The sequence below is a fragment of the Copadichromis virginalis genome, linkage group LG23 (assembly GCF_057382275.1).
Source record: "Copadichromis virginalis isolate Kocher_CV1m ecotype Utaka linkage group LG23, C_Virginalis_male_GT1.1, whole genome shotgun sequence".
In the NCBI taxonomy this organism is placed as follows: Eukaryota; Metazoa; Chordata; class Actinopteri; order Cichliformes; family Cichlidae; genus Copadichromis; species Copadichromis virginalis.
In genome coordinates, this window is record NC_140639.1 from 19,690,196 (window position 1) to 19,698,918 (window position 8,723).

Below are 8,723 nucleotides of genomic sequence, written 5' to 3' on the forward strand. Positions count from 1 at the left end.
TTTGGGTTAATAATAAGAATAACTGGTTGAAGTTGAAGGCTAAGCCTGATTTCCTGCAGTGTATAAAAATTGGTGTATTTCAAAAATAAAAATATGAAGACACTCAAAATAAATTTCCTGTGGTGGGAAACTATTTTGTGCAACTTTTTTGTATTTACAGTTTTGAGGGATAAGCCTCTTAAATTTCTCTAACTAGAAATATATGTTAAAAAACAAAAACGATTTTCAATTTTTTTTGTAGTTTATTGCACTTTTTTGCAATTTATGTAATTAATATGCACTTAATGAATACATATTATTAAAATCTGGGCTATAATGGTTGTATTGATGTATAGCAACTTGAAATGCTCCCAAAAATGGCTCCACAGCAGGTAAAAATATAATATAAGCTCTGGCGGACTTGGTTCTATGGTAGGTCTTAAAGGGTTAATTATCCAATAACAGTACCTACTAATGCAACAAACAGTATCACTCTAGTATTCTAATCTACTACTACTATCAAAAATACTTCCATAATACTGGTACTTCCCTGTACTAAATATTTGTTTCCTTTCAGGGTAGGGCAGTCCACTCCCAACCAACAAGACATCACTGAAAGATGACTTCATCCTTCATCAACCGTTGTATCGTAGTTATTTTCTGTGCAGTTGTTGTTGACTAGCCTTTATGTTTTCATGGTATCGTTAGAAAATACCATCTAGTCTGGTTAGGATGGAAAACCTCAAATTCATCATTTAACAGGGGCAGTAATGTTAATAGCTGCATTTATAACCATGATTCTATGTATTTGTAGTAGGAGATGTAGTTTTCATTCATTACAAATAGTGTAACATGGAGTTAGATTTGTTGCACTGTTACAGTATCAGACGCTTTACACTCTTTTGGGGTTTTTCTTGTTTGTTTTTTCTCCAATCCAATAAAGTTGTAGTTCTGGTCAAAGTTCTTTTTGTTTTATTTTATACATAATATAATTAACACAGCCTTTGGTCACATAGACATGCCAGTCACAAACCACACACCAAAGTATTCCTGATGTTTTTGAGTGGCAAAGGTATCACATTTATATATATTTCCTCTTTGGTTTGACTTTTGTTTTACTGTAAACACACTAGAAGTTTAGAAACAGCTTGAAGATCTGTCTAAAATGTTATTATTTAGACTCCTATTACCTCTACTACAGCTGCTTCATGTATTTTTTGTAACCGTTAGTCAGTATTTCCTCGACAGGTATGACATTCACTGTCAGAAAGATGTACAACCATTTTTCTAATGAAAGTGCTGCTGCTTGTGCTGTTCATTAGGATTCATCATCGTACACTTTCTTAATTTCTTGGTATTTGTGTGGTGGAGTTTTTTTTGTTTGCTTGTTGTAAACATATTTGAATTTTGAAAAAGGAAGTGTAGAGCGCTTCTCTACCATCAGAGCTGAGCTTGGACTTCCTTTAAGGTACTTGATACTTGTGGTATTTTATCAGGTGTCATATAGGCTGAAGTCAGCATTTCAGACAGGAAGTGTAGAGGACGTCAGAGTCCATCAGAGCTGAGCTGCTTTCAGACGACTCCGTCTTGTTGTGGATGCTGAAGCTGATCATGGTTCTCCTGTGGATGATCCTGTTGGTGCTTCTGCTCTGTGCACAGGCCGAGAAGGTGACCGAGGTCAGAGGAGAGCTGGGGACCAATGTCACTCTAACCAGCTCCAATCAGACATCAGACACACACTGGTACATGGAGATCCACAGTCAGTTCAGAGCAGGTATTGGTTGTTATTCTCAGCAAGCTCTACCTACTGCACTCCTGATTTTGAAACCAAATTTTCAATCCTGGGAAACAAATTCATGATTAAAAACTTGACAGCAGAGGACTGCAGGCTTTACTTCTGTGGCATAAAAATGGCAGTAATCTGTTTGTGGAAACTTTCCACATTGGTCTCAGGTAGGTTTCAAAGATTTTGCACGCATATAATAATAATAATAATAATAATAATAATAATAATAATAAAGTTCATTATTGTTGTTCTTCTTCTTCTTTTTGTTAAGGTTATGTTGTATTTTGAATCCTTTTTGTGCCTGCATTCATTCATCATGTTCTAGTTACAGCCTAGTACAGTGGTTTTTATAATGTTGGTCTTTACAAAATAAACAGTTATTTCTAGTTTGTTAATGTTTTTTTTTAAGTGTTTCCATATCATACTGGATTCATTTGGATGTAAATATTAAACTTTGTACGCCTAAACATTTATTTTAAAACTTTAGAAATATAGAAATACGATGCTCTAGCTAAAAGTAACAGAAAAAATATCTCATTTAAAAAACAGTCAACCTCCACCTTGATAATTATGCAACTTAACTTGGAATTGTGATTTCATTACAACTGGTGTTGGCCAGAGGGGCCGATGGCGCAATATGGCAGCCTGGCTTCTGTCAGTCTGCCCCAGGGCAGCTGTGGCTACAACCGTAGCTTGCCTCCACCAGTGTGTGAATGTGAGAGTGAATGAATAGTGGCATTGTAAAGTGCTTTGGGTGCCTTGAAAAGCACTATATAAATCCAATCCATTATTATTATTATTATTATTATTATTATTATTATTATTATTATTATATTCATTATATATATATATATAAATCAAATCAAATCACTTTTATTGTCACATCACATGTGCAGGTACATTGGTACAGCACATGCGAGTGAAATTCTTGTGTGCGAGCTTCACAAGCAACAGAGTTGTGCAAAATACAATAACATAAACAGGCAAAATATACGAATGGCTAAATCTGAAACTAATAAATATATGTACAATATATAATAGTATATGCAAAAAAAATTAAAAAATTTCTGGATGTGTATACTAAATGTTTTTCTACGTGTGTGTGTGTGTGTGTGTACACATATTTTACAAATTAAATAGAGTAAACAATAAATAAAATATATAAAAATATACAGAGTTGAATATGTGCAAAACAGTGGCATTACTGTACAGTATGGAGTGCATAATGTTAAAGTTCCAGTAGTGAAGCTGAGGTGTCTATGACGTGTTCAGCAGTCTGATGGCCTGATGGAAGAAGCTGTCTCTCAGTCTGCTGGTACGGGACCGGATGCTGCAGAACCTCCTTCCTGAGGGAAGTAGTCTGAACAGTTTATGGCTGGGGTGACTGGAGTCCTTGATGATCCTCCCCGCTTTCCTCAGGCACCGCTTCCTGTAGATATCTTGGAGGGAGGGAAGCTCACCTCCAATTATCCGTTCAGGGCACCGCACTACTCGCTGGAGAGCTTTGCGGTTGTAGGCGGTGCTGTTGCCATACCAGGTGGTGATGCATCCAGTGAGGATGCTCTCAATGGCACAGTGATAGAAGGTCCTGAGGATGCGGGGGCTCATGCCGAATCTTTTCAGTCTCCTGAGAAAGAAGAGGCGCTGCTGCGCCTTCTTCACTGTTTTGTTTGTGTGTACTGACCACGTAAGATCCTCAGCCAGATGTACACCAAGGAACCGGAAGCTGCTCACTCTCTCCACAGCAGCGCCGTTGATGGTGATGGGGGTGTGTACTTCTCTGCACCTCCAGAAGTCCACTATCAACTCCTTTGTCTTTGCGACGTTGAGGGTGAGATGGTTGTCTTGACACCAGTGGGTCAGGGCGCTGACCTCCTCCCTGTAAGCCGTCTCATCACCGTTGGTGATAAGACCCACCACTGTAGTGTCGTCCGCAAACTTCACAATGATGTTGGAGTTGTTAGTGGCTGTGCAGTCGTAGGTGTAGAGTGAGTATAGGAGAGGGCTCAGTACACACCCCTGTGGAGCACCAGTGTTCAGTGTGATGGGGGATGAGGTGATGCTGCCCAGTCTGACCACTTGGCATCTGTCAGACAGGAAGCTAAGGATCCAGCTGCAGAGGGAGCTGCTCAGTCCTAGATCCTGCAGTTTCCTGTCCAGCTTCGAGGGAACGATGGTATTGAATGCTGAGCTGTAATCTACAAACAGCATTCTCACATACGTGTCTCTCTTCTCCAGGTGTGACAGGGCAGTGTGTAGTGTCAGGGCTATGGCATCATCAGTGGACCTGTTGTGGCGGTATGCGAACTGTAGAGGGTCCAGTGAGTCGGGTAGTGCAGAGCAGATGAAGTCCCTGACCAGCTTCTCGAAGCATTTGCTTACGATGGGGGTCAGGGCTACAGGTCGCCAGTCGTTCAATGAGGAGATGGTGGAGGATTTGGGTACAGGGACGACGGTGGCCATTTTGAAGCAGGCTGGGACTACAGACAGAGAGAGGGAAAGGTTGAAGATGTGTGTGAACACTCCAGCCAGCTGATCCGCGCATGACTTGAGGACGCGGCCGGGTATCCCGTCCGGACCTGTAGCTTTGCGTGCGTTCACCTTCCTAAAGCACTTCCGCACATCCTCATCCTCCTATATATATATATATATATATATATATATATATATATTAGGGGTGCAACGATACTGATATCAAGGTTCAAGGATCAAGGTTCTTTATTTATCACATGCATAGTTATACAAGTATAACACACAGTGAAATGTAGCCTGACACGCTTCTCGACATGTGCAAAAATGGGGGGGGGGCTGTAGAGGAAGAACATTATATATATATATATATATATAGTATATACATTGGGTGAATGTAGCAGCAAGCAGGTGAATTCTGTACATTAATAAGAATAGACATCTGACTATTTTACAGGATAGACAATATAAACATATTTAAAATTAAAGGAATTTGAAATGTACATTGTTCCTTGGTTTAGTGTCTGGAAGAGAGTCCTGTCTCAGTCAATTATAGATGATGTGAGAGGGCGGGTGTGTGTGTTTAGGGCACGGATGGCTTGGGGATAGAAGCTCCTCTTGAGTCTCTCTGTCCTTGCCCAGATGATGCGGAACCTTCTACCAGATTGCAGAAGTTGGAACAGTTTGTTGCCAGGATGGGACGGGTCCTTCAGTATCTGCGCTGCTATCGATATCTGGTATGCTGGTATCGATATTGAACCGTTCGATACAGTGCTTTCGGTTCGGTACGCATATGTATCGAACATTACAAAATTTTTATTTAATTTAATCAACTTTCCTTCTGACGATGCTGTCTGTGTTGAGCGCTCAGTGGATCTGCGCTCGACAGTGCAGCCTAGGCGGAGTAGTCGAACGCAGATTCACTGAGCGCAGGGCAAGCTAGCAAGACAGAAGTTAAGCTCTCCTTGCAACATGGCAAATTGAACCTCCCCCACCCTCATTCAGATCTGGCGTTTGGAACTATTTTGGTTTTCATGTGACGTATGACCCTGAAGGTAAGCGCGTCATGGACTAAAGTAAAACAGTATGTTGGATGTGCCACGCAATGCTCAATTACATGGGTGGGAGCTAGTGTGTTAGCGCAGTTAGCTCGTTAACGTGTTGGCCATCCAGCCCCATGCACGGGGCGATCCGCGGTAGCTCGTTAACGAAGATTTGCCGTGTTGTGTATATTGAACCTGTATCGAACGGTTCAATATTGATACGAGTATCATTGCACCCCTAATATATATATATACATATATATATATATATATATATATATATATATATATATATATATATATATATGTCTGTATATATATATATGATGAAATATCGGAGCTACACCAACAGCTTTGACACAATTTTGACAAATGCCAGGATTAGTTCATCTCTCCTGTGAAACTAAGAACAAATGAAAAAGCCTCTTGAAACTTTGAGTACAATGTAACTCTTTTAAAGAAGTACAACAGTTTTCGAAAAAGAGAAGTTTCTTCATTGTGGCTGATTTGCAAAATTGTAAGGTTTCTTTTTCCTACCCGAACCCTTTTTTTTTTTCTTTTTCTCATAAACAGATCTGGTGACCAACAACCCACAGAATGACAACACCATGAGTCAGTTCAGTATCACGATCATCTTATATATATATCCGTCTCTGTTGGCCTGATGGTTCTATTCCTGGATGAGTGCATAAATTGTGTTGTAGATAGCTTTAGCAGAATCTTTGGTCTGATTACTAAATACTGACAGCCACTCCAAGAGAAGTCCCAGTATTCACCAATGACAACACATATTTAATTCCAATAACAGGCATACTCATTCATAAATAATATATAATCCAGCTCCTTCTTCTAATAAATCTAGTTCAATGACAACCATTGAAATGTGTGGTTAATAACAAGTTAGGCTCAATCTTAAGCTCAGCTTTAACCTGCACTATTTGCCCTAATATCATAACTGCTGTGCATAATGCATGGATTTGGATATTACAGTAGGTACATGCGCTATGACTTATTTTTGCCCTTTGGCACAATGACCAATGTTTCTTGGACGTAGGAAGCTGCGGCTGAGGTTTGTATTGCACTTACTTGGTCCCTAAGGACCCCAAAATGCTTTACACTACATTCAGTCATTCACCCATTCACACACACATTCACACGCTGGTGATGGCAAGCTACATTGTAGCCACAGCTGCCCTGGGGTGCACTGACAGAGGCGGGCTGCCGGACACTGGCGCCTCTGACCACTGGTGGTCCTCTGCTGTCAAGGTTTTAAAAACTACACAGTAATGTGTAGTTTTTACAACCAGTTTTGGTGGACTGTAACAAGCTTGTCCTACTGAATATGATCTGCTGGCAGCAGCTTGGGTTTCAAAACAGATTGTTTTCATACATTTGTGATGAAATGTTTATCTGTGAGATTGTGAGTTTGAAAGTGGAGTGACTTTGTAATCTGTTGGCAGGCGGGGTGTTGATACCACTGTGTTTGAGGAGGAACAGCAGAAGCAAACAGCTGGAAGATCCTTCAGCTCCCATCTATAAGAATGTAGTGACACTGCACGCTGTCAAGGTAATTCAACCACTGCTGGTACTGACAAAACTGATACTGTGAAGGATAATTGTTCTTGTCACTATCAGACCTGAATTACCCACTGTCCCTTGAAATGACTCCAAAAGTTTTCAAGTACAAAGTCACAATGACGAAGTGAAAATGTGATGTCTTTTTTCATTATTAAAAACACTGAATGCTTAATAATGGGCCTAATGTCAGGTGTAACATTGGGTACAGTTATTGCTGCTTCTGTTGCTAGTGTGCGTGTTCATATAGCCCCTATGTCTGAAAATGAAGTCCTTAAACCTGCATTTTCTTTGATGTCAGGGGGCGATTACGCTGCTTGTAAAGTCTGGTGTACTGCATACATGTCTATGAAAAAAAGACTGTTTACTTGATTTATGAGCTCTGTAAACACTTTCATGATTAGTTCATGATCTTCATTTTTAGTTTCAATCATCGTTGGAATGAATAATGTCCTCAACGAGGTTCAGCACTGTTTCATTCAGTCTTAAATGGAAGTTACTGATGATGAAACTCCAGACTTGAGATCAACCTCTGTGGCTGACAAATGACGTGTAACAGTGCCAAAAACAGAAGTTCATCTAATGTCTATTTAAGGCAGGCTGCAAAAGTCACTCAGTTCTATAGACTCCCAAGTTAAATTGTCAAACCTTTACATGCAAAATAAAGATGTTTAGGAGCTACTACACAATCCACTTTTGATCTCCATAGCTTATTTCCCCCTGTGTTAGACACACAGTGAGAGGATACTCACAGGGAAACTTCCCTGCAAGTGGCAATCAGCTGATGTGATAAGGTATTTTATGCAATACGATAATCTGTCTTTTCCAAAGAAAATTCAAACAGTTTACAACAAAACAGGTTGCTACATGTTAATCACACCACAAACATCCCATCAGAATGTCTGCAGGGAAATTAGGTCAATTTCTGTGAAAAGGGAAAAAAACACAAAAAATGGAGGTTCAGAGGAAGAGATGGAACATTTTTGGTGACCTTTTTTTCTCATCTTACTGGCTGAATTACTTCATATTAGAAGCAAAAAAAGTGAAGCCCAAACAGAAGTGAAAAAGATGTGGATATGCTGACGGATATCAGGATTTCCATAGTAGTTGTGTTTGCGGTGTGATACAAATGTAGTAAGCTGTGTTATAAAGCTGTGTTGTGTTTAGGAAAAGATAAATTATTTAATCCATAAAATAGCTCTGATCACATTTTCCCAACTGCTTTGCTAGCTTAATGTGTAGCTTGTTTATGGGCTCAAATTGGGTTCATAAATATTTTGTACTTGTAAATCAGGATTTGTATGTGTAAAAAAGATATGTATGTCGACTTAGCCCAAAAATACGTGTGAAACTCTGCACTCAAGTTTCAAGTTACAAGTACGAATTTTGACCCTATTTCTCTTCCTTCTATCTGATTGGCCAATGTCATGTCAATCACAAATCTATCCAATCACAGAACAGATGGGTTTGGCTATTGGAGGGGTGCTTTATGGAGCTTCAGGTCCTTGAAGGGAATAAATGCTCTTTTACATCCCAGCCCAGCGTTTTCTTTCATCACCAGGAAGGAAAACAGTCTGTGGTGTAGTGATTCTTCAAATTCTTTTTACACATACAAATCCTGATTTACAAGTACAAAATATTTATGACCACAATTTGAGCCCATAGTTGTTGGCTTGAAGCATCAATCTGTTGAGGAAAATCTGGAGTTTTGGACTCCAAATTGTTGATCTGGAGATTCAAACAGACTCTAGTTCTCATTTATAAATTGCACATTATGGCTAACAGGTAAATTTTCCTGTTTTAGTGCTGCTAGCCAAACAACGCCAAACCACTTACTGCTTATGACACAGAGAGTGAAAGTTGGCAGTAAA